The 27,839-nt window shown below is 47.9% G+C and overlaps 1 long non-coding RNA gene across 2 annotated transcripts; it reads left to right on the top strand.

The window, feature by feature from the left end:
• Positions 1 to 21,742: 21,742 nt before the first annotated feature.
• Positions 21,743 to 24,924, top strand: LOC138827625 (uncharacterized). 2 transcript variants are annotated; one of them, XR_011372152.1, is made up of 3 exons: positions 21,743 to 21,787; positions 24,059 to 24,177; positions 24,808 to 24,924. It is a non-coding gene; the product is annotated as an uncharacterized lncRNA (long non-coding RNA). The 2 variants fall into 2 exon arrangements; XR_011372153.1 differs by lacking the exon at positions 21,743 to 21,787 and adding an exon at positions 21,966 to 22,037.
• Positions 24,925 to 27,839: the final 2,915 nt, after the last annotated feature.

Raw genomic sequence — 27,839 nt, 5'->3', positions numbered from 1 at the left:
TCCCCTGGATCTCGTTATTACCGGATCCGGTCCATACCATTTATTATTAATAACATCCTTCCACATAACCATGTCTTTAGTATCCATGGAGTCTCTTGTCATATGCCGATCTGCGGCAGACTGATCGTTGTCATTTAGAATTAAAAAATTAAGGGTAAAGAGCACAAGAGAAAGTCTTTCCCTGGGGGACGCGGACTCAGCAATTCCCCCTTTTTGCTTTTGAAGCATTTCTTTTATGCTTCGATTAGCTCTTTCCACTATACCTTGTCCTTGAGGATTGTAGGGCAATCCGGTGGTGTGGGCAACCTGCATTTGTGCGCAAAAGGCGCGAAAACCATGGGAAGTATAAGCAGGGCCATTATCCGTCTTAAGTCTAAGGGGCTTTCCCCAAGCTGCCCAAGCTTCTAAACAGTGTATTCTGACGTGAGACACCTTTTCTCCTGCCAGAGGTGTGGCATGAATGACACCAGAAAAGGTGTCCACAGACACATGTAAATATTTCAACTTACCAAATTCCGTCAGATGAGTAACATCCATTTGCCATAGGGCGTTTGGTCTCAACCCCCTGGGGTTTACCCCCACATGGGGAGGATGAAGAAAGGTAACACAAGATTTACAGGCTTTAACAATATCTCTTGCCACATGCCTGGACAAATTATATCTTTTCCTAAGGGTATTAGCAGGTACATGATACAATTTATGAAAGTCTTTGCCAATTCTACAGGATCAGCAGCAACCAGAGCCACAGCCCGAGTTGCCTGGTCCACCAAATCATTACACTTTGCCATCGGGCCCGGCAGCATAGAGTGGGCGCGAATATGTCCAATATAAAAAGGATGTTTTCTGTTTAAGATAAGGGATTGAATCTGTAACAAAACATTAGAAATTGTACTGGCCTGCTTAACTGAAGCAGCAACTTCAAGAGAAGCAACGGCATTTACAACATATAATGAATCAGAAAATAAATTAAAAGGTTGATCAAATCTTTTAAAAACTTCAAGCACAATTAAACATTCAACAGCCTGTGGGACATTCGGCCGAAAATTAAAGACCACCGGCTGTTTGTGTCCTAGAACAAAAAAGGCACCTTGTCCAGATTTTGATCCATCCGTAAAGATGGTTAGAGCATCAGCCAAGGGCTCCTTTGAAGTGACAACAGGAAAATACACTAAATTTTTGTTAACTATGGCAAGCAGAGGATGCTTAGGATAATGATTATCAATTACATTTGTAAATGAGCAAACAAGAATTGCCCACATATCCATTGTGGCTGCTAAAATTTCAACTTGCTCACGGGTGTATGGAATAATTAATTTATCTGGAATTTTTGCAAAGTGCATTAAACAATACTTTATACCCAAAATTGCCTGTTTAGCCACTAATTCAGGAAAATATTGAACAGTTTTTGCTCCCACAGAATTGCAGTGGAGCCACAATAAGGGGCCATTTTGCCAAAGAACCCCCGTGGGATAATTTTTTGTTTTTAATATACATAAATAAATAGGTAATTTTAAATCAACCCGTGAAAGTTGAGCCCTAGACAAAGCTGCCTCAACCTTTTGTAGGGAATTTAGTGCTAAAGGTGTCAGGGATCTAGAGGAGGTGACTTCAGGGTCGCCCTCCAAAATAGCAAATAAAGGTAACAACTCTGACCGAGGGAGATTAAGAAACCCCCTTATCCAATTAATATCTCCTGCCAATTGCTGAAAATCATTAAGTGTTTTAAGATGACCAGTTCGAATGGAAAGTTTTTGTGGTTTAATCTTAGTAGGAGAAACAATGGTTCCCAGAAATTGAACAACACTAGTCGGCTGAACCTTCTCAGGGGCAATAATCAATCCCTTGTCAGCTAAGGTCTACGTTACCCGCCCAAACACCTTATGAAGAGTCTCTACCGAGGGAGCAGCCAACAAGATATCATCCATATAATGGACAATCCGTACTTTTGGAAATTTTTCCCTAACAGGGGTTAATGCAGCCCCCACGAACAATTGACAAATTGTTGGGCTATTAGCCATCCCTTGGGGGAGAACTTTCCACTGATAGCGAGCATCCGGGGTTTCATGATTAACCGAGGGCAAAGTAAAGGCAAAGCGCTCCCTATCCTTTTCATAAAGAGGTATGGAAAAAAAGCAATCCTTAATGTCTAAAGCTAAAATAGGCCACTCTCTAGGTAACGCAGAGAGCAGTGGAAGTCCCCTTTGGATGGGTCCCATAATTTGCATCTGGGCATTTACTGCTCTAAGGTCATGTAATAATCTCCATTTTCTGGAGGCCTTTTTGATCACAAAAATTGGGGTATTCCAACATGACACTGAAGGCTCAACATGCCCCAGCTGCAGCTGTTCCTGGACAAGAGTTTGAGTCGCTTCCAATTTTTCTCGAGAGAGGGGCCACTCAGGAACCCACACCGCCTTTTGCGTTAACCAAGGTATGGGTACCGCACCTTCAGTGGAAGCTTTGTTTTCAGAGGCCCCTAAGAAAAACCCAAACCCTTCCTGTCCTGTTTAGGAAGTGGCTCTATCGGCTCCTTGCATCCTTGGAGACGCCGACCAAGCCCCAAGGCTGGAACAAATCCTTGCTGTTTCATCATATTCTGACTGGCCTCAGAATAATCATTAGTTAAAGTTAGCTTTAGCTGTTGCTGCACAACTCTTCCCCAAAGATTGACAGGGACGTCTACCACAAATGGCTGCATTTTTCCAACTTGGCCTTCGTCTGTTCTCCAAGTCAATTCTTTTGCACTTAACTGTGGGGCATCGGCATAGCCCAGCCCTTGTAAGGTCTGGGAGGATTTCTGAGTTGGCCATTGCTTTGGCCACTCCCCTCTTTGGATGATGCTTCGATCTGCCCCTGTATCCACCAGTCCCTCAAATCTTCTCCCTTTCACTTGGAGAGTTAGCATGGGTCTTTGGTCTAAAGTTATGGATAGGCATGTAAGGTCGACTCCAGTGGAGCCTAGCCCTTTATCTCCTCTCTCTATCTCCTTAGCAGGGAAGTTGCCATGAAGAGAAGGCAAAAGCAGAAGCTGTGCGATTCTGTCCCTGGGAGAAATGGACACCACTCCATGGGGGACATGGCAGAGGACCTTGATAGTCCCCGTATAGTCAGGGTCAATTACTCCCGGGAAAATTATTAATCCTCTCATTGTGGAGGAGGAGCGTCCTAAAACTATTCCTACAGTGCCTTCATCTAGGGGTCCTGTCATGTCTGTCTCCACAATCTGGACTCCCATCTGCTGTGTTAATACCCGTCCGGAGGTGGCACAGAGGTCCAACCCTGCGGAGCCTGAGGTTGCTCTTTTTGGCTGGGGGGTTGTTGCGGGTGCTGTCCGGGAGCCAGAGTCTGAAATGCCCCATAAACTTTCGGGCCCTGGGGACGAGGGCCCTTTTCTCCGTTTTCTGGATCCTGTTCCGAATTAGTGTTTGGAGTAATTTGGGGGATAAAATGTCCATTGATGTCTCTAACTGACCTGCATTCGTTGACCCAATGCTTTCCCTTTTTACAACGAGGACACACTCCTGGAGTCCTTGGCGGCTTGGGTATGTTTTGTGCAGGACCACCATTTTGTGGGCATTGCTGTCTAAAATGTCCCAACTGACCACACCGGAAACACCCTTTTCCTTTACTATCTTTTGCGGCCCCGGCAGCCGACAAGACAGCAGCTGACAGCCCCGCATTGGTCAGGGGGCCACCTACTTCTCTGCAGGCTTTTAACCAAGCTTCTAGGCTTTGAGTTCTTACTGGGGTAATTGCCCTCTGACATTCCTTGGTGCTTTGTTCAAAAATGATTTGTTGTACAAATGGCATGGCTGTTTCCAAATTTCCTAATACCCGCTCGGCTGTCTCTAGCATACGGGCAACAAAATCAGAAAATGGCTCATTAGGGGCCTGCATGATTTTTGTTAGATTGCCAGCTACCTCTCCCTTGTTTGGAAGGGCTCGCCAGGACCTGTAAAAAACCTCGTTTACCTGGCGGTATACTTCAAAGGGATATCCTGTCTGGTCTACCGAGTAGATTTCCTGCCCGAGAAGCATGTCTACGGTCCAGTCCGGGTGCCAGTCACGGACATTTTGTCTGTATTGGCCTTGAGCCTTGTCTTGAACAATAGACCGGAGATCGAGGAACTGCCCATGATTGAGACAGGTACGGGCTACCTCAAACCAGTCCGTGGGTGTCATGGCATTGACGGTCAGTCTTCGGAGCAGGGCAGTGGTATAATTAGCCGTCACTCCATAAGTCCTGACTGCCTCAACTAAATCTTTTAACTGGGAGTAGGAAACCGGCTCAAAATTTCTTTCATTAGTAATTGGATTTTCAAAAACTGGGAAAGCGGCTGCCAGCCGCGACCAGGTGTTTTCTTTTATAAAGTGACTCTTCCCTGCCGGCGGGCACGGTGGGGGGGGCGACGGGTGAGGGGCAGCTCCGTTTCCTCTTCCTGGCTGCTGCGGTACTCCCACACCTAGGGGGCGCCACCCCCCATATCTGTCTGCCTCGTGCTCCGCCGCAGCCTCTTCTAAGTCTTCACTATCAGCTGGATCGAGCTGCTCTCCCTCCTCCTCTAACATTTCTTCCTCTGTGTCACTCACAAGATTACTATATTCTTGGTCCCGCCCTTCCACATGTAGGGCTGAGAACCGGTTTGCTTTTAAAGAAGGGCATGGGGGTCTCCTTGAGACCCCCTCCCTAAAACCCTTCTCCTTTTGTGAGGGCTGCAGTCCCTCCTGCTTTAATTCTTTAGGATCCTTTTGTCTTTTTTCCCTTTTTCTTTTAGGCCTATTTTCCTCCCCCTTACTGGATGCTGACTCTGATAGACTATCCTGATGTTGCGTTAGTACTTTGCGTCCTTCCTGGATTAAATCAAACCCTCCCTCCTCGAGGCAAGTGCGCACCATCAAAAAGACAAGCCACAAAGGAAGAAGCAATGCAAGCAACCAATAAATATCTAAATCTACAGTGAACAGCATACCGGGGGATATTTACCGACGTCCCCTCTCTGCGTGTTGAGTTCTGGCTCCGGTTCGGCCTCTTGCGCGGGTCCCGTCCCTGGTTCGTTCCCGGGGTCTCGGCACCACTTGTAGCGACCGTCTACTCGACCAGCGAGAAAGAACGACCACCACACCAGGAGTCTTCTCAGATCACGCTTTATTGGAGAGCCTTTTAGTTGATGGGAGAGCTTGAGCGCGAGAGAGCGTGCACCCGAAACATAGCCGCTTATATAGGGAAATAGGAACGCGGGTCGGTCTATTGTTGGTCGCCTGCCTTTCACCGTCACCAGGTGTCATGGGATTGGCTGGGGACTCTACCTGGCTCGCGCACGCGCAAAGCTCAGGCGTCCCGCCAAGCACCGTCTAATATGGGGTGGTTACCTCAAAGCTGCAAGGGAGTGGGCGGAGTCTCGCCCCGGCTCCCTACAGTCTGCTAATGAGAGACTCAAAAATATTTTAATTATGATATGAAAAATGTATTGACATAAATGAATGAAATCATGGCGTAGATGGTACAGGAGCTGGGTGATTCTTTAATTATTTTCATTATTTTGAATGATCTGGTATTTTTGTATTGTGGAAGTATGAATGTGTCGAGAGCCCTGCAGGGAGTCTATCTGCATGATAGGCTTGACTATCTCACTGGAACATCAGGAGTCTGTTCACAGAATCCGGTCTTTTCATCCTGCCCCATACAAATACCGGAAGCTGCTAACAGCCACCTTTTCACCCCCTAGTAGCTGCTAACGACCACCTTTTCACCCCCCATACAAACACCCGGTAGCTGCTAACAACCACCTTTTCACTGCCCTAAGCAAGGATCCTGCAGCTCCTACGCCCAATGAAAAAGCTTCCTTATTCTAAGCATATAAATACCCCAGTGTGAAAAAATAAAATTTGGCAGCTTGATCAGAATCCTTGTCTTGCTGTCCTTCTTCGTGTCTCTTGTCCCTTCATTCCTTCTCGCTTAGGTTCACTGCCCTTGTTGACGTCCTGCGGGTCGGGACATGAATGTATTTTATATCTGTGCAGGAAAGGTTGATTATTAGATAAGTGTCTGATACCCAATGTCAGGAATCTAACCTGAGTCAGAGTGGTAAATATGTGTGTGTGTGTGTGTGTGTGCCTGCAAGCATGTATTTAGAAGGAAGAATCTTATTTTCCTCAAGGTATATACTTAATTGTATTAGTTATATTACATTAATGACAGCAGATTAATGTAATTAACATTTTGACACATATGTTTATATTCCTATGATTGCATGAACAAACTAAAAAGTTATTTTTGGTGTATGAGTTTTGTGGAAGGTCAGCTGAAATTATAAACATTTGGAATCTTGAGAAAGATACCAATGGCAATCATTTCAGTGTAGATCAGTTTTAGACAACACTTGCAAGGATATATAATCATATTTGAAAGTGCAACATTGGTTTATTTTCAAAAGCTACACTATTCTATAACTTTGTAGGAAATTTAAATTATGGAAACATAAAAGTAATGTGATTATTTATTGCATACAGTTTTACACTTTAGTTTTGCCAAATCAAAATACCATTTATTTCTACTGTATAGGAGGAAAACCCTAAATATTACAGTTTAAGCCATATTTCATTTTGGGAAGCCTTGTCTGTATGAATAAGTTTATTTCTTTTGTTTCTGCTTTCCTATTCATAATTCTGTTTCTCATAGTATTATTCTAAGGACAAGTTCTTTATCCCAATTTGGGGCTTGAATATAACTCATGCTCAGTTTGCTAACAGTAGTCAGTCTACCATTTGAACCATGTCTCCAGCCCAGAAATTTTTGAAGTTAATTGGAGATAGAACCTCATGAATTTTCCTACCATTCTGAAAACCATTATCCCCCAAGTCTCATCCTTCTTAATCATTAGGATTATAAATTTGAGTCATGGACCCCAAGAGTCAATGACTTTTCATGTCTTATAGATTCCACATGTTTGCTAGTAATTGTAATAATAAACTACCACAGATTGGGTAGCATTAACACTGTAAATACATTCCCTCTGAGTTGGTGGAACTAAAACTCCAAGATCAGAGTTGGCTCCTTCTGAGTCCTCTTTCCTTGGAATATTCAAGGCCTTCTGCTTCTCTTGGAGGAGAGTTCAACTTAAATGCTACCTTTGAGATTCTCTTTCCCAATGCAGTCACTTTCTAAGGCAATGGGTTTTTGATCTTTAGTGTGATTTCAGTAGAACAGTATCCAACACATAATATATTACTTAATGGATAGGAGAAAATCTCTAATAGGAAATTATTTGGTTTGGGCATGGAAGTTATGCTATATTTTAAAAAAATAACAAAAGAGGCAAAGGTTTTATTAGAGCTTGTAAAATGAGTATGAAGTCTTGACCTCAGACATGCCAAATTCTTACCCTGATACACACTTAAATGCCTAGGAATACTGGATGATTGAACCCAAAATCCTATACTTGTGAAACAGCATCTTTTTTATTGCCATACCAGCAGATTGTAGTTTGGTTGCTTATTTTGAGGTAGTATCACTATGCCTGGGCCTGCTTGGACTGCGGTCCTCCTAACACAAGCAAGACACATTGCACCCAGCAAATGGTTAGAGTTTCTGAAACTTCTTTTTTTTGTCTGGGCTTGCCTGGAACTGCAATACTCTAATCTCTGTTTTCTAAGTAGATAATATTGCAGGTTTGAGCCACTTTATCCAGTAAAACTATACAATTTCAAGATATCTTGATATTGTGTATATTTGTGCTTGACATATATTGCTAACCTTAATTTAATTTTCTCCCTCTTTTGTTTAGTACTCTGAGTTGAAAATATTGACTTTCTTGATATACATGGCTTTGTTTTGGGTGGAATCCCATCACAATCCAAAAAATCTCCCAAAAAGTTTATGTCAAGAATCATGGAAAAAAGGCTTCAGGTTGAAAAAAAAAAACACTGATCCTTAACTTATAATTGCAGTATATTTATCATGTTAGTCAATGCTTTCTGAAGTATGAGAAGAGAAGGAAGACAGAAATGTGAAAGGTGTCATCTCTGTAGAATTTCTGTAGTTGTCACTTCATGTTATCTTTCTTCCTTAAGGCTTGCTTTATTAAAACCCTCTGGGGACTGGGAAGGTGGCTAGTGGTAGAGCGCTTGCCTTGCATGCCTGAGGCCCTGGGTTCGATTGCTCAGCACCACATAAGTAAAAAGAAAAAAGCCACAAGTGGTGCTGTGGTAGAGTGCTAGCCTTGAGCTGAAGAGCGAGAGGGACAGCACCCAGACCCAGAGTTCAGGCCCCACGACTAGACCCAAAAAATAATATAAACTGAATAACAACAACAACAGTAATAATAACAGGAATAACAATAGTAATAACAATAGCAACAACCACAGTAGTAATAATAGTAACAATAACAGCAATGACAATAACAATAACAACAGTAACAATAACACTAATAACAACAATAGCAATAATAGCAACAATAACAACAACAGTAATAATAGCAATAACAGTAATAATAACAGCAGTAATAATAGTGTTAATAATAGCAACAACAATAATAGTCACAACAAGAGTAATAATAATAACAATAACAACCATAAAAGTAATAATAACAGTAGTAATAAGAGTAACAATAACAACAACAATAACAGTAATAATAGAAAGAACAATAGAAATAATAGCAACAACAACAATAACAGTAATAACAATAGTAACAATAACAGTAATAATAATAGTAATAACAACAGTAATAATAACAATAGTAAAACAATAACAGTAATAATAGTAATAATATAGTAATAACAATAGTAACAACCACAGTCATAATAATAGTAACAATAACCGTAACAACAGTAACAATAACAGTAATAACAACAGTAATAACAATAGTGACAACAGTGATAGTAACAATAACAACAGTAATAATAACAATAACAACAGTAATAATAACACTAACAAGAGCAATAACAATAGTAACACCAGTAACAATAACAACAATAATAACAGTAAAAACAACAGTAATAACAATACTAATGATAACAGTAACAACTGTAATAACAATAGTTTTAATAATAGTAATAACAATAGCAACTACCCCAGTAGTAATAACAGTAACAATAACAACAATAACAATAATAGTAATATTAATAACAACAGTAACAATAACAGTAATAATAACAGTAACAATAACAGTAATAATAATAGTAATAACAACAGTAAAAACAATAGTAATGACAACAGTAATAATAACAGTAACAATAGTAATAACAATAGTATTAATAATAGTAACAACAGTAACAACAATAGTAATAATCATAACAATAACAGTAACAATAACGGTAACAACAGTAATAATAACAGTAATAATAGAAATAATAGTAATAACAACAGAAATAACAACAGTAATAACAACAGCAATAATAATAGTAACTAATAGTAATAACAGTAATAACAACAGTAACAATAGTAACAACAACAGTAATAACAATAATACTAATAATAGTAACAATAGCAACAATAGTAATAATAGAACTAACAGTGATAATAACAGTAATAACAACAGTACTAATAATAGTATTAATAATAGCAACAACAACAACAGTAACAACAATAGTAATAATAGAATTAATGGTAATAACAACACTAATAATAGTATTAATAATAGTAATAACAATAGTAATAACAATAACAATAGCAACAACCACAGTAGTAACAGTAGTAACAACAACAATCATAATAGAAATAAGAGTAATTATAATAGCAATAACAGTAATAACAATAATAGCAACAGTAACAATAACAATAGTGATAATAGAAATAATAGTAATAACAACAGTAATAATAGTAAATAAAAATAGTAATAACAACAATAACAGAAATAATAGCAAGAACAATAGGAATAATAGTAACAATAACAACAAGAATAGTAATAATAGAAATAACAGTAATAACAACAGTAATAACAATAGCAATAATAATAGTAAGAACAATAGTGACAACAACAATAGTAACAATAACAGTAACAACAACAATAACAACAGTAATAACAGTAATAAAAACAACAACAATAACAGTAATAGTAACAAGAACAAAAATAGCAATAATAGAAATAACAGTAATATAAATAGCAATGTTAAGAGTAATAATAGCAATAACAATAGCAACGACCACAGTAGTAATAATAGTAACAATAATAATAATATCAATCATACAAATAATAGTAATAACAACAGTAATAACAATAGTAATAATACTACTAATAGTGGTAACAATAACAAGTATAACAATAATAACAGTGATAACAGTAATAATAGTAACAACAATAACAGTAACAATAACAATAGTGACAACAGTAATAGCAACAAGAACAATGGTAATAATGAAATAACAGTAATAACAACAGTAATGATAACACTAATAACAATAGTAATAATAATAGTAACAATAGTATCAAAAACAACAATAGCAATACTAATAACAGCAATAACTATAGCAATGCCAATAACAATAATAGAAGTAATAATAGTAACAATAACAGTAATAATAACAGTAATAAAAATACCAAGAGTAATAATAGTAAAACTGAGAGTAATAATAACAATAATGGCAATAATCATAACAACAATGTAGACATAGGAGTAGGAACTACGTTCATAACCAAAACAATAGGAGTAATAACAATAGTAACAACAATAACAGTAAGAGCAATAAAAATAGTAACAATAGTAACAATAATAACAATAGTAATAATATTAATAACAATAGCAACGACAACAACAGTAACAGTTATAACAATATTAATAACAATAGTAACAACAGCAATAACAGTAACAACAACAACAATAGTAATAATACCAATAAGCATCATAGGAGAAAGAGGAAGAGGAATAGGAAGTCAGGTGCCTGGTCTCCAAGGAAACCACCAGGAAACCAGAAGTGGCACCATCTTGGTGTCTCTATGGCTCCCAGGGGCCCAAGGCCCCACCCCAGGGACAGGAAACTCCATGAGGAAACTCTGAGCTCCACCAGCAAACCGGAAGTGGGGCCATCTTGGTCTCTCGGGCTCAGGGTCACTCAGGGGTCCAGAGAACCCAGGGTGCTGAATTCAAGAACCAAGAGAGCCTGCCCCCTTCCCTACCCCCACCCCCAATAACAAAGAAGAGTGGATGGATGGATGGATGGATTGGGTTGATGGATGGGTTGATGGAGGGATGGATGGATGGGTGGATGGATGGATGGGTGGATGGATGCATGGATGCATGCATGGATGGATGGGTGCATGGATGCATGGATGGATGGGTGGATGGATGCATGGATGGATGGGTGGATGGGTGGATGGATGGATGGATGGGTAGATGGATGGATGGATGGATGGATGGATGAATGGATGGATGGGTGGATGGATGAGTGGATGGATGGGTGGCTGGCTGGGTAGATGGATGGATGGATGGATGGATGGATGGATGGGTGGATGGATGGATGGATGGGTGGATGGGTGGATGGATGGATGGATGGAAGGATGGATGGGTGGGTGGATGGATGGGTGGATGGATTAACAGACAGATGGATGGATGGATGGGTGGATGGATGGATGGATGGGTGGGTGGATGCATGCATTGATGGATGGGTGGATGGATGGATGGATGGATGGGTGGATGGAAGGATGGATGAGAGGGTGGATGGATGGATGGGTGGGTGGACAGATGGATAGATGGATGGGTGTATGGATGCATGGATTTGTGGATGGATGCATGGATGGATGGGTGGATGGGCGGGTGGATGGATGGATGGATGGACGGATGGATGGATGGGTGGATGGATGGGTGGGTGGATGCATGGATGGGTGGATGGATGGGTGGATGGATGGGTGGGTGGGTGGATGGATGGATGTATGGGTGGATGGGTGGGTGGATGGATGGATGGATGCGTGGGCGGATGGAAGGATGGATGGATGGATGGATGGATGGATGGATTGGTGGATGGATGGATGGGTAGATAGAAGGGTGCATGGATGGGTGGATGGATGGATGGATAGATGGATGGACGGATGGATGCATGGATGGATGGATGGGTGGATGGAAGGATGGATGGGTGGGTGGATGGATGGATGGGTGGATGGATGCATGGATGGATAAGTGGATGGATGCATGGATGGGTGGATGGATGGCTGGTTAGACGGATGGGTGGATGGATGGATGGATGGATGGGTGGATGGATGGCTGGATGGGTGGATGGGTGGGTGGATGGGTGGATGGATGGGTGGATGGGTGGATGGATGGATGGATGGAAGGATGGATGGGTGGGTGGATGGATGGATTGACAGACGGATGGATGGATGGATGGGTGGATGGATGCATGGATGGATGGGTGGATGGATGGATGGATGGATGGGTGGATGGGTGGATGGATGGATGGTTGGGTGGGTGGATGCATGCATGGATGGATGGGTGGATGGGTGGATGGATGGATGGGTGGATGGAAGGATGGATGGGAGGGTGTATGGATGGATGGATGAATGGAGAGATGGATGGATGGATTGGTGTATGGATGCATGGATTGGTGGATGGATGCATGGATTGATGGGTGGATGGGTGGGTGGATGGATGGATGGATGGGTGGATGGATGGGTGGATGGATGGGTGGGTGGATGCATGGATGAATGGGTGGATGGGTGGGTGGATGGATGGATGGATGGGTGGATGGATGGGTGGATGGATGGGTGGGTGGATGCATGGATGGATGGGTGGATGGGTGGGTGGATGGATGAATGGATGCGTGGGCGGATGGAAGGATGGATGGAGATGGATGGATGGATGGATTGGTGGATGGATGGGTGGGTGGATGGATGGATGGATGCGTGGGCAGATGGAAGGATGGATGGATGGATGGATGGATGGATGGATTGGTGGATGGATGGATGTGTAGATAGAAGGGTGCATGGATGGGTGGATGGATGGATGGATGCGTGGGCAGATGGAAGGATGGATGGATGGATGGATGGATGGATGGATTGGTGGATGGATGGATGTGTAGATAGAAGGGTGCATGGATGGGTGGATGGAAGGATGGATGGGTGGGTGGATGGATGGATGGGTGGATGGATGCATGCATGGATGGATGAGTGGATGGATGCATGGATGGGTGGATGGAGGGCTGGTTAGACGGATGGGTGGATGGGTGGATGGATGTGTGGATGGATGGATGGATGGATGGGTAGATGGGTGGGTGGATGGATGTGTGGGTGGATGGGTGGTTGGGTGGATGGATGGGTGGATGGATGGATGGGTGGGTGAATGGGTGGATGGATGGATGGATGGTTGGGTGGATGGATGGGCGCATGGATGGATGGATGGAATGGTATTTTTGTTGTTACTGTTATTGTTCTTGTTACTATTGTTATTACTATTATGGTTATTGCTGTTGTTGGAATTGTAATTGTTAATTCTTATTGTTATTGTTCTTATTGTTTGTTGTTAATGTTATTGTTATTATGACTATTATTACTGTGATTGCTGTTATTACTGCTATTATTATTATTGCTCTTACTTTTATGATTACTGTTATGGTTATTATTATTGTTACTATTGTTACTGTCATGGTGATTGATGTTGTCTTTGTTCTTATCACTATTGTTTTGCTGTTATTGTGATTCTTGCTGTAATTGTTATTACTGTTACTGTTATTGTTATTATTGCTATTGTTACTGTTATTGTTACTGTTATCATTATCGATGTTATTGAACTTATTATTGTTATTGTTATAGTTATTGTTATTATGGCTACTATTACTCTGTTTATTGCTATTATTGCTTCTATTGTTATTGTTACTCTTATTAATGTCATTGTTATTGTTATTTGGTTGTTATAATGGCTATTATTGTTATTGTTATTGCTATGATTGCTGTGATTGTTGTTGTTCCCATTGTTACTGTCCTTGTTATGGATGATGTGTTGATGGGTGATTGTTATTGTTATAGATATGATCGCTGTTATTGTTACTCATACTATGATTGTTGTTATTATTGCTATTGTTATTCATGTCATTGTTGTTGTTAATACTGTTATTGCTCTTATTCTCACCTTGACCCAGTTGATTCCCAGCCCTCAGCCCCACCCTGGCCTTGAAGAGCAAGAGACTGAGCTATTCTCAGCACAGCCTGATATTTTAAGACCCAAGGCTGATCACCCACCGTCTGCAGCACCAGAGGACACAAAACCAAATGGAACAAATCCCACAGGCAGAGGGGGAGAGGAGGGGCCTGGGCAGGATATAACAGCCATCCATCCACCCACCCATCCATCCACCCATCCACCCACCCATCCATCCATCCACCCATCCACCCACCCATCCACCCACCCATACATCCACCCATCCACCCACCCATCCATCCAACCATCCACCCATCCATCCACCCATCCATCCAATCATCCACCCATCCATCCACCCACCCATCCATCCATCCATCCATCCATCCATCCACCCATCCATCCACCCATCCATCCACTCATTAATCCACCCATCCACCCATCCATCCACCCATCCATCCATTCACCCATGCATCCATCCACCCATCCACCCACCCCTCCATCCATCCATCCATCCATCCATCCATCAACCCATCCACCCATCCATCCATTCATCCACCCATCTACCCATCACCCATCCACCGTCCACCCATCCACTCATCCATCCACCCATCCATCCATCCACCCACCCATCCACCCATCCATGTATCCATCCGTCCACCCATCCACCGGTCCACCCATCCACCCATCCATCCACCCATCCATCCATCCACCCACCCATCCACCCATCCATCTATCCATCCGTCCACCCATCCACCGGTCCACCCATCCACCCATCCATCCACCCATCCATCCATCCACCGACCCATCCACCCATCCATCCATCCATCCACCTATCCATCCATCCACCCATCCATCCACCCATCCACCCATCCACCCATCCATCCCCATCCATCCACCCATGCATTTACCCATCCATCCATCCATCCATCCATCCACCCATCCATCCATCCATCCATCCATCCACCCACCCATCCATCCATCCATCCACTCGTGACTCAGTGAGGCACTTCCTGTGTTCATTCCCTTTATTTCCAGAGGTCAGGGAGGCCCTGGGATGGGTCAGGTCTTGGCCTTGTGTCCAGTGTCCTTATGTCTGTCTGTCTGTCCGCAGGTCAGTTGAAGGCGGGCAGGCTGAAGAGCTCAGGTTGTATGTCACCCAAGGAGGGCAGCAGCAGGGTGGCCCCGGCCGTTGAGTTCGGGGTTGAGCTGGACGCGGGGCACCATGACCACCTGCATCCCCGCTGCCTGGGCGACCGCCATGCCGTGGGGCGTGTCCTCCAGCACCAGGCACTGCAGGGTCAGAGGACGAGAGAGACACGCGGAGTGAGAGGTCGGCCGGGGGGTGGGCCGGGTGCCCAGTGTTGGAGGGAAGGAAGGGGGTAGGAAGGAAGGAAAGAAGGAAGGAGGGAAGGAGGGAAGGAAGGAAGGAGGGAAGGAAGGAAGGATGAAAAGGAAGGATGGAGGGAAGGAACAAGAAGGAAGGAGGGAAGGAAGGAAGGAAGGAGGGAAGGAAAGAAGGATGGAGGGAAAGAAGGAAGGAGGGAGGGAAGGAGGGAAAAAAGAGGGAAGGAGGGAAAGAAGGATGGAAGGAAGGAGGGAAGGAAGGGGAGGAGGAAGGAAGGAGGGAAGGAAGGAGGGAGGGAAGGAAGGAAGGAGGGAAGGAAGGAGGGAGGGAAGGAAGGAAGGAGGGAGGGAAGGAAGGAGGGGAGGAAGGAGGGAGGGAAAGAAGGAGGGAGGGAAGGAAGGAAGGAGTGAAGGAAGTAGTGAAGGAAGGAAGGAAGGAGGGAAGGAAGGAGGGAAGGAAGGAGGGAAGATGACCTTTGAGCCACGGCGTGCCTACTGGCATGTTCTGTGTGTGATTTCGAGGCCTCCCCCACCCAGGGCCTGGTGTGGGCCAGGTGAGCACTGTGCCAAGGAGTCTCCCTCCCTGTTCCCCTGGGGCCGTCTGTCCATCCGTCTCTCCATCCGTCCATCCGTCTGTGTGATTGTGTGTCTGTCCGTGTCTCTCTGTCTGTCTCTGTGTGTCTGTCTGTCCCTATATCTGTCTGTCTGTGTCTCTGTGGTCGGTCTGTCTGGTCTGTTCTGTGTATCTGTCTGTTTGGACTCTTATGTCTGTCTGTCTGTCTCTGTATGTGTGTCTGTCTGTGTCTGGCCAAGTGTCTCTGTGTCTGTCTATCTGTGTGTGTCTGTCTCTGTATCCGTCTGTCTGTCTATATGCCTATTTGTGTGTCTCTGTAGTCTGTCTGTCTGTGTGTCTGTCTGCTATGTATGCCTATCTCTCTGTCTGTCTACTGGTGTGTGTCTGTCTGTCCGTGTCTCTGTGCTCTGTCTGTCTGTCTGTCTGCGTGGTCTGTGTATCTGTGCGTCTGTCTGTGTCTATCTGTCTGTCTGTGTGTCTATCAGTGTGTCTGTCTGTCTGTGTCTCTGTGGTCTGTCTGGTAGGTCTGTGATCTGTGTGTCTGTCCCGTCTCGTGTCTGTCTGTCTGTCTATCTGTCTGGTCTCTGTGTCTGTGTGTCTGTGTGTCTATCTCTCTGTCAGTGTGTCTGTCTGTCTATCGGAGTGTGTCTGTCTGTCCGTGTCTCTGTGGTCTGTCTGTCTGTCTATGAGTCTGTCTCTGTGTCTGTGTCTCTATCTGGTTTGTCTGCCTGTCAGTCTGTGTGTCTATCTGCCTGTCTGTCTGTCTGCATGTCTGTCTGGTTTGTCCATGTGTCTATCTGTGTCTCTGTGTCCGTCTCTGCGTCTATCTGTGTGTTTCTGTGTCTGTCTGTCTGTCTGTCTGGTCTGTGTATCTGTGTATCCGTCCATGTCTGTCTTTCTGTGTGTCTCTCTGTGTGTGGTCCATGCAGTGGACCCGAGGCCCGAGGCCTCGGTTTACCTGGTTGACGGGAGGGGGGGGATGAGGAGAGAACCTGCGGGTGCAGGCCAGGAAGATGTCCGGAGAACCTGCGGGCGCAGGCCAGGAATATGTGCGGGGCGGGCTTGCTGGCCTTGACCTCGGGGTCATCACCCAGCACCACGTGGTGAAAGGCACCAAACAGCTCCCGGTGTGTGCTGGTCTTGGCCTGGTAGGCCTCAGTCCCTCAGCTGGTGGCCAGGGCGAAGGGGATGCTGTGCTTCTGTATGTGGAGGATCAACTTCTCTGCGCCTGGAGACAGAGAGACAGGAGGAGAAGAACTTAGGTCTTTGGTGGCCTAAGGGGGAAATCCACAAATCCATCCATCCACCCATCCATCCATCCATCTACCCATCCACCCATCCATGCACCCATCCATATATCTATCCATCCATCCATCCATCCATCCATCTACTCATCCATCCACCCACCCACCCATCATCTACCCAGCCAGCCACCCATCCATCCATTGATCCATCCACCCATCCATCCATTCATCCATCATCCATCCACCCACCCATCCACTCATCTATCCATCCATCTATCCATCCATCCATTGACCCAACCATCAACCCATCCATCCACCCATCCACCCACCCATCCATCCATCAATTCATCCATCCACCCATCCATCCACCATCCATCCATCCATCCATCCACCCATCCATCCATCCATCCATCCATCCATCCATCCATCCATTCATCCACCCATCCATCCATCATCATCATCATCATCATCATCATCATCATCATCATCATCATCATCATCATGGTGACCCAGGAAGGATGTGAACTCCGGGCATCATCATCATCATCATCATGGTGACCCAGGGCGTTTCCCAGGGCGACCGGCCGGGCCACATGCACGCACACGCACGCACACACGTGTATGAGCAGATGACATCTTGTCCCGAGCACTGGGCAGCGAGTCCTAGATAGGGTGGTGGAGACGGCACCGCGTTCTAGAAGGTTCTGAATCCAACGGTCATGGCAGATGGACCGGTGAAGTCTAGGATGTACACACACACAGACAGACAGACAGACAGACAGACAGACAGACAGACAGACAGACACACACACACACACACACACACACACACACAACGGCCCGGGGAAAGGAGATGGTTCTAGAAAGTTTGTCCCTTTTCAGAGTTCTTCACCCAGACAGACAGACTGACAGATGGATAGATGGATGGATAGACAGATGGGCGGATGGATGGACAGACAGACAGACTGAGAGATGGACGGACAGATGGGCGGAAGGATGGACAGACAGACAGACTGATACATGGATAGACGGATAGACAGATGGGTGGATGGATGGACAGACAGACAGACTGATAGCTAGCTAGATGGATGGATCGATGGACAGACAGACAGACTGATACCTAGATAGATGGATGGATGGATGGACAGACAGACTGAAAGATGGATAGATAAGATGGATAGACAGATGGGTGGATGGATGGACAGACAGACAGACTGATAGATGGGTAGATGGATGGATGGACAGACTGACAGATGGATAGATGGATAGACAGATGGGCAGATGGATGGACAGACAGATAGATGGATAGACAGACAGACTGACAGATGGATAGATGGATAGACAAATGGATGGATGGATGGACAGACAGACAGATGGATAGATGGATAATAGATGGATAGATGGATGGATGGACAGACAGACTGACAGATGGACAGATGGATGGATAGACAGATGGACAGAAGGATGGACAGACAGGCTGGTAGGTGGATAGATAGACAGACGGATGGATAGATGATAGATAGATACACAGATAAGATACATGAATAGATGGATAGATGGATGGATGGTTGGACAGACAGAGAGATGTATAGATAGACACACAGACAGACAGATAGGTGGATAGATATAGTAGATAGATAGACAGACAGACATGTGGATAGACAGATGGATGGATGGATCCATGAATGGACAGACAGACAGAGAGTAGATAGACAGACGCCTGGATAGACAGAGGGATGGATGCATAGATGGACAGACAGACAGATAGACGGATGGGTGGATGGGTGGATAGATGGGTGGATAGAAGGGTGGATGGATGGATGGGGGATGGGTGGGTGGATGGGTGGATGGATGGATGGGGGATGGGTGGGTGGATGGGATGGATGTTGATTGAATATGGATGGGATTAACATTTACACACTTCAGTGACTTGGACCCAAGTCCTGATACAATATGGGTGGGATTAACGTTTGCACACTTCAGTGAGTTGGACCCAAGTCCTCATCTGGATGGAGGACAGACGGAAGGGATTAACATTTGCACAATTGAGTGACGGACCCAACTCCTCTCCATGGAGGAAGGAGGGAAGGGATTAACATTTGCACACTTGAATGAGTTGGACCCACGTCCTGCTGTTGATGGAATATGGAAGGGATTAACATTTGCACAGTTGAGTGACTTGGACCCAAGTGTTCATCTCAATGGAGGATGGATGGATGGGTGGATGGATGGATGGATGGGTGGGTGGTTGGATGAGTGGATGGATGGGAGGGTGGATGGATGGATGGGTGGATGGATGGATGGGTGGATAGATGGGTGGATGGGTGGATGGATGGATGGGTGGATAGATGGGTGGATGGGTGGATGGATGGATGGGTGGATAGATGGGTAGATGGGTGGATGGATGGATGGGTGGGTGGGTGGATGGATGGGTGGATAGATGGATGGGTGGATGGATGGATAGGTGGACGGATGGGTGGATGGATCGATGGGTGGATCAGAGGGTGGATGGGTGGATGGATGGATGGATGGATGGGTGAATAGATGGGTGGATGGATAGGTGGATGGGTGGGTGGATGGATGGATGGAGGATGGATGGGTGGATGGATGTTGATTAAATATGGGTGGGATTAACATTTTCACATTTGAGTGACTTGGAACCAAGTCCTGACCTCAATGGAGTAGGTCAAGCTCTGTCTCTGTCTCTGTCTGTCTGTCTGTCTGTGTCTTCTTCTGTCTGTCTCTGTCTTTGTCTGTCTCCTCTGTCAGTCTGTCTGTTGGTCTGCGTGTCTCTACCTGTCCATGTCTGTGTCTGTCTGCCTTTGTCTCTCTGTCTCTGTCTGTCTCCTCTGTCAGTCTGTCTGTGTCTCGTTCTCTCTTTCTTTGTCTGTCTGTCTGTGTCTGTCAGTCTACTTCTGTCTCTGTCTTTCTGTCTGTCTGTCTCGTCTGTGTCTGCCTGTTGGTCTGCCTGTCCATGTCTGTCTCACTGTCTGTCTCTGTCTCATTCTGTCTTTGTCTGTCTCGGTCTGTCTGTCTGTCATCAGTCTACTTCTGACTTCTGTGTCTGTCTCTTTGTCTCTCTGTCTCTGTCTCCTGTGTCTGTCTGGGTCTCGTTCTGTCTTTCTTTGTCTGCCTGTGTCAGTATCTGTCTGTCTGTGTCTGTCTGTCTGTGTCTCTCTGTCATTCTCTGTCTGTCTTTCGTGTCTGTCTGTCATTCTCTGTGTCTGTCTGTCTTTCTCTATGTCTGTGTCTGTCTCTGCCTATGTCTGTCTGTCCATCTGTCTGTGTCTCTCTCTGTGTCCATCTGTGTGTCTGTCTCTGTCTGTCTTTTTCCCAGTGTCTGTCTGTCTTGTTCTATGTCTGTCCGTCTCTGTCTGTCGGCCTGTGTCTGTCTCTCTCTGTCATTCCCTGTCTGTCTGGCTCTGCCTCTGTCTGTCTGTCTCTCTGTCTGTCATTCTGTGTCTGTCTGTCTATGCCTGCCCATGTCTCTGTCTTCTCTGTGTCTGTCTGTGTCCATCTATCTGTCTGTGTCTCTCTGTGTCCATCTGTGTGTCCGTCTCTGTCCCAGTGTCTGTCTGACTCTGTTTCACTGTCCCTGTGTCTGTCTGTCAGTCTGTCTCTGGGAACCGCGCATGCGCGTTGCAGGGCAGCGCAGCCCAATCCCGCGCATGCGCAGATCCGTACCTCGCAGAGCCCGGGAGCACACGCATGCGTGTTCCTGCTCGGCGGGGGGGGGCGGGGGGGAGGGACGGGGCGTGGTGGCTCATGCATGCGCGGTGCAGCGCGGAGGACCTCCCCGCCAGGTGGCACGCATGCGCAGTACCAACCAGATCAACCGAGGGAATCCCACGCATGCACGCACCACACGCTCGGCCCGGACGGTGCCGGACGACTCAACCAGTGCGCATGCGCAATGCGGACGGAAGCTCGATCCTCCGGGGTCCCCTAGGCACCTCCCGGCGGACTCACGCTGTGCGCATGCGCAACTCGACCCTCCAGGGTCCGCTCTGCGCCGCCCGGCCGATTCAACCTGTGCGCATGCGCCGTGGGTCCACACGCGGGAGGGCAGTGGGAACAAGCAGCCAAGGGACACGCATGCGCAGCGGCGCTCCGCCGGGAGCGCTAGGCCCCTCCCTGCTGACAAACCCTGTGCGCATGCGCATTGGCGCAGGCTGGCTCAGCCCCTCCCAGCTGCCTAACCCTGTGCGCAAGCGCAATGGCGCTCCGCCAGGCCGGCTCAGCCTGTCCCCGCTGAAGAACCCTCTGCGCATGCGCCATGGCTCTCCGCTGGGAGCGTTCGGCCCCTCCCCCGCTAACCCTATGTGCATGCGCAGTGGCGCTCCGCCGAGAGCGCGCGCATGCGTGCCCGCGTCTTGGCGCCGGCTGATGACATCGATGCGACGGCGCCGGCGGCCGCGCCCGGAAATGCAGCCGTAGCGGGGCCGCGGAGCGTCGCCGCCGCCGCCGCCATGGCCACCACTAGGCCATCTGGATCCGGAAGCGGAAGCGGAAGCGCGCAGGACCTCCGAGGACGCCGACCCGGGCGGCCCCCGGGTCACCGTCGGTGCGTGGAGGCCTCCGGGACGAGGCTCCTTTAAGAGGCGGGGACGCGGGAGGGCGTGGCTTTCTGATGGGCGTGGCGTCGCGGTGGGCGTGTCCTGAAGGGCGTGGAGCTGACGGGAGAGTCAGTGGGCGGCGTGGCCTGGAACAGAGGCCATTGGGCCGCTGGGGTTTGGGGGCGTGGCCTGGAAAGACACCATTGGGCGGCTGGACGTAATGCCATTGGTCGGCTGGGCTGGGGGCGTGGCTTGGAAGTAAGGCCATTGGGCCGCTGGGCCTAGGGGGCATGGCCTGGCAGGAACTAGGCTATTGAGGGTCCTGGCTTTGGGGGTATGGCTTGGAAGTAAGGCCATTGGGCGGCTGGTCCTCGGGGGGCGTAGCCTGGCAACAGTGATGCTATTGTGTAGTCTGGCTTTGAGGGCGTGGCCTGGGCGTGCTGCCATTGGATGGCTGGCCTGGGGGGCGTGGCCTGGCAGGAACCAGGCCGTTGGGTGCCCTGGCTTTGGGGACTGAGCACCCAGCACCTCCCCATGGTGACCCAAGGCAGGGACTTAGCACCCACCACCTCCCCATGGTGACTCAGGGACTGAGCACCCAGCACTTCTCCATGGTGACCCAGGGCAGGGACTGAGCACCCAGTACCTCCCCATGGTGACCCAAAATGGGGACTCAGCACCCAGCACCTCCCCATAGTGACTCAGGATGGGGACTGAGCACCCAGCACCTCCCTAAGGTGCCCCAGATCCAGCAGTAAGCACCCAGCACCTCTCCCCATGGTGACCCAGAATGGGGACTGAGCACCCAGCACCTCCCCATGGTGACCCAGGATGGGGAATAAGCCCCCAGTACCTGCCCATGGTGACCCAGGACCAAGACTAAGCACCCAGCACCTCCCCATGGTGACCTAGGGCCAGGACTAAGCACCCAGCACCTCCCCATGGTAACCCAGGATGGGGACTAAGCACCCAGCAACTCCCCATGGTGACCCAGGGCCAGGTCTAAGCACCCAGCACCTCCCCATGGTGACCCAGGGCCAGGACTAAGTACCCAGCACCTCCCCATGATGACCCAGGGGAGGGACTGAGCACCCAGCACCTCCCCATGATGACCCAGGGACTGAGCTACCAGCACCTCCCCATGGTGACCCAAAGTGGGGACTAAGCACCCAGCACCTCCCCATAGTGACTCAGGTTGGGGACTGAGCACCCAGCACCCACCTCTCCATAGTGACTCAGGATGGGGACTGAGCACCTAGCACCTCCCTATGGTGCCCCAGATCCAGGAGTAAGTACCCAGCACTTCCCCATGGTGACCAAGGGCAGGGACTAAGCACCCAGCACCACCCCATGGTGACCCAGGACCAGGACTAAGCACCCATCACCTCCCCATGGTGACCCAGGGCCAGGACTAAGCACCCAGCACTATCCCATGATGACCCAGGGCTGGGACTAAGCACCTAGCACTATCCCAGGGTGACCCGGGGCCAGGACTAAGCACCCAGCACGTCCCCATGGTGACCCAGAGTGGGGACTAAGCACCCAGCACCTTCCCATAGTGACTCACAATATCCCCCAAGCACCCAGCACCATCCCATAATGACCCAAGACAGGAACTAAGCACCCAGCACCTCCCCAGGATGATCCCCAAGCACCCAGCACCACCCCATAGTAACCCAGGGCTGGGACTAAGCACCCAACACCTCATCATAGTGACCTAGGATGATTCCCAAGCACCCAGCACCATCCCATGACGACCCAGGGCTGGGACTAAGCAACCAGCACCTCCTCAGAGTAACCCAGGACCAGGACTAAGCACCCAGCACCATCCTATGATGACGCAGGGCTGGGACTAAGCACCCAGCACCTCCCCATGGTGACTCAGGGGAGGTACTGAGAACCTAGCACCATCCCATGATGACCCAGGACAGGGACTAAGCAACCAGCACCTCCTCAGAGTAACCCAGAACTGGAACTAAGCACCCAGCACCACCACCTGGGGAACAAGGACTGAGCCTAAGCATTGAGCACCTCTCCATGGAGACCGAGGATAGGAACTAAGCACCCAGCACCTCCCCATGGTGACCCAGGAACGGGACTTCACACCCAGCACCTCCCTACTATTTACATGAGTCAGGTACCAAGCACCCAGCACCTGCCTATTACTAACTCAGGACAGGTACCAAGCACCCAGCACTTCCCCACAGGGACTCTGGATAATCAGCAAGCACCTAGCACCTCACGTGTGTGTCCTTTCCCTCCCCCTGACCCCATCCCAGGTTCTCCACGTGGCGCGATGACCGCTGGATGTACAGGATGATGGACTACGTGCCTGGTGGCGAACTCCTCAGCTACCTGCGCGCCCGCCAAGATCGTGTGCGCACTGGCCTACCTGCAGGTGAGCGGACCAGCAATGATGGGGGCCGCCCATCCATCCATCCATCCACCCATCCATCCAACCACTCATCCATCCACCCACCTATCTATCCATCCACCTATCCATCCACCCATCCATCCATCCACCCATCCATCCTCCATCCATCCACCCATCCATCCATCCACCCACCCATCCATCCACCCATCGATCCTCCATCCATCCACCCACCCATCCATCCATCCACTCATCCATCCATCCACCCATCCACCCATCCACTCATCCAACCACCCATCCAGCCACCCATCCACCTATCCATCCATCCACCCATCCATCCACTCATCCACCCATTCATCCATCCATCCATCCACCCACCCATCCATCCACCCATCCATCCACCATCCATCCATCCAGAAAGTTCCAGAAAGTTCCCCCAAGGTTCCAGAAGGTCCCAGAAAGCTCCAGGTTTCAGAATAACTCAGCACATTCCCCAGGCAGGCGTTCCCTCCACCCAGACACACCCCAACCCTCCCACCCCCATTCCTTGGCCCAGGAATAATTTTGGGGGGGAGGGGGGGAGGGAAGGAGGGTATTGATGATATTGGTATTGGTGTTGGTATTGATACTTATCCTCTCATGGTCTATTGATGATAGGTTTTCCCAGGGGATCTGTTTGATCTAAGGACTTGAGACGCTTCCAGGACAACCCATGGAAGGTTCTAGAAAGAAGCCAGGGCTGGGGCTGGTTTCTATTTCCTCCCCCCCCCCATTCTCCCCAACATCTGGGACCCAGTTACGTTCATCCCTTGGGATTCTCCTCCATGGGAGAAGTTGAGGATGGATGATGACATCACCCCTTCCCATGATCCTTTGCGGTGACTGGTCCAGGGTCCCTTGACTATTCTTGTTCTTGTTGTTGTTGTTGATTTATTATGATGATTAGCTCATGTGCATGGTTTGTCTTTCCCTTCCCCCCCCCCCCCCGCCCCAACCAAGCTTCTAGAAGCTTCTGGAACAAATTGCTGATGGATTTCCTGTGTGTGTGTCAGACTCAACCAGAACCCAGCCAATGGCTTCCTCTTCTCAACGCCTGGAAATCCGCCCAAAACTTCCTGGAAGGGGGGAGGGGGAGGGGGAATTGAGGAAATGAATAATGAATGAATGAATTCCCTCCTTCCTTCCCTCCTTCCAATCCTTCCTTCCCTCCATCCTTTCTTCCTTCCTTCCCTCCTTCCTTCCTTCCTTCCTTCCTTCCTCCTTCCTTCCCTCCAATCCTTCCCTCCTTCCTTCCTTCCTTCCTTCCCTCTATCCTTTCTTCCTTCCTTCCCTCCCTCCCTCCCTCCTTCCTTCCTTCCTTCACTCCTTCCTTCCTTCCTTTCTTCCTTCCTTCTTCCTTCCCTCCAATCCTTCCTTCCTTCCCTCCTTCCTTCCTTCCCTCCATCCTTCCTTCCCTCCTTCCTTCATTCTAATCCTTCCCTCCTTCCCTCCTTCCTTCCTTCCCTCCTTCCTTCTCTCCAATCATTCCCTCTTTCCCTTCTTCCTTCCTTCCTTCCTTCATTCTTTCCTTCCTTCCTTCCTTCCTTTCCTCCTTCCTTTCCTGTGTCCAATCCTTCCCTTCTTCCTTCTTTCCTTGTCTCCAATCCTTCCCTCCTCCTCTCCTTCCTTCCTTCCTTCCTTCCCTCCTTCCTTCTCTCCTGTCCTCCTTCCTTCCTTCCTTCCTTCCTTCCTTCCTTCCTTCCTTCCTTCCTTCCCTCCCCTCCTTCCTTCTTTCCTTCCTTCCTTCCCTCCTTCCCTCCTTCCTTCCTTCCTTCCCTCCTTCCTTCCCTCCTTCCCTCCTTCTTTCCTTTCCTCCTTCCCTCCTTCCTTCCTTCCCTCCAATCCTTCCCTCCTTCCTTCCCTCCTTCCTTCCTCCCTCCTTCCTTCATTCCAATCCTTCCCTCCTTCCTTCCCTTCCTTCCTTCCTTCCTTCCTTCCTTCCTTCCTTCCTTCCTCCCTGGTCCAACCCAGGGCCTAGGAGAAGCACCGAGCTCGGGGCCCACAGCACCCATGCTGGGTGCTGATGGATGAGTCCTTCCTGTGTGCAACGTGGAACAGCAGCTGGGTGGGGGGAGGAGGGGCGCAGGGAAACTGGAAGCCTCTGCTGCTGTGGCTTTTTTTCTCCTGCAGGCCCCGCATGAATCATGGCCTGGAGGAAGCTGGAAACATCTGGAAGGAATTAGCAGGAAATGAGACCAAGATGTGGGAAAAGCCTGCGCCTCCTCCTCCCACTGTGGCTGCTGCTGCTCCACCTCCTCCTCTTCCTCCTCTTCCTTCCTTCCTTCCTCCTCTTCCTTCCTTCCTTCCCTCCTTCCTTCCTTCCTTCCTTCCCTCCTTCCCTCCTTCCTTTCTTCATTCCTTCCCTCCTTCCTTCCTTCCTTCCTTCATTCCCTCCACTCCTTCCTTCCTTCCTTCCTTTGTTCCCTCCACTCCTTCCCTCCTTCCTTCCTTCCCTCCTTCCTTCATTCCCTCCACTTCTTCCCTCCTTCCTTCCTTCCTTCCCTCCTTCTCTCCTTCCTTCCTTCTTATGTCTTTCTGTCTGTCTCTGTGAGTCTCTGTATTTCTGTCTCTGTCTGTCTCTGTGTCTCTTTCTGTTTTGCAGTCTGTTTGTCTGTCACTCTGTCTCTGTCCATTTGTCTCTATGTCTCTGTGTGTCTGTCTCTGTATCTGTCTGTCTGTCTCTGTCTGTCTGTCTCTGCCTCTGTTCATCTGTCTGTCTGGCTAGCTATGTCTGTCTCTGTCTCTTTCTGTCTCTGTCTGTCTGTCTGTCTGTCTCTGACTCCATTTTTCTGTCTGTTTCTGTTTGTGTCTGTTCATCTGTCTCTGTGTGTCTGTCTGTCTGTCTCTGTGTTTCTCTGTATTTTTCTGTGTCTGTCTCTGTCTGTTCGTCTGTCGGTCTCTCTGTGTTTCTGTCTGTCTTCATCTGTCTCTCTGTGTGTCTCAATCTCTATCTGTCTCTGTCCGTTTGTCTCTCTGTCTATGTCTCACTCTGTATTTGTCTCTGTCTGTCTGTCCATCCGTCTGTCTGTCTCTGACTCCTTTTTTCTCTTTTACCGTTTCTCTGTCTGTATGGTTCTGTCTGTACGTCTGTCTGTCCCTGTCTGACTCTGTGTCTCTCTGTGTCTGTCCATTTGTCTGTCTCTCTGTCTGCCTCTGTCTGTCCATTTGTCTGTCCATCTGTCTGTCTGTTTCTCTGTCTATTTCTCTGTCTGTCTGTCTGTCTGTCTGTCTGTCTGTCTCTGTTCATCTGTCTCTCTGTGTCTGTCTGTCTGTCTGTCTATCTCTATTTCTGTCTGTCTCTATTTCTCTTTGTCATTTTCTGTCTGTCTGTTTCTCTGTCGGTCTGTTTATCTCTGTGTCTGTCTTTCTGTCTCTATGTCCATTTGTGTCTTTGTCTGTGTCTGTCTGTCTCTGGTTATCTGTCTGTGTCTGTCTGTCTCTCTGTCCATTTGTCTGTCTCTGTCTGTGTCTGTCTGTCTCTCTGTCTCTTTCTGGGTCTGTCTGTCTGTCTCTGACTCCATTTTTCTGTGTTTGTGTCTGTGTCTCTGTCTGTCTGTCCCTGTATCTGTGTGTTTGTCTGTCTCTGTCTTTCTCTATCTGTGTGTCTGTCTTTCTCTGTGTCTGACTGTCTCTGTTCATCTGTCTCTCTG

The sequence above is a fragment of the Dipodomys merriami genome, unplaced genomic scaffold (assembly GCF_024711535.1).
Source record: "Dipodomys merriami isolate MVZ:Mamm:240054 unplaced genomic scaffold, mDipMer1.0.p SCAF_159, whole genome shotgun sequence".
NCBI lineage: Eukaryota > Metazoa > Chordata > Mammalia > Rodentia > Heteromyidae > Dipodomys > Dipodomys merriami.
The sequence above is the reverse complement of the archived record's forward strand: the minus strand, read 5'-3'. Positions and strand labels throughout refer to the sequence as shown.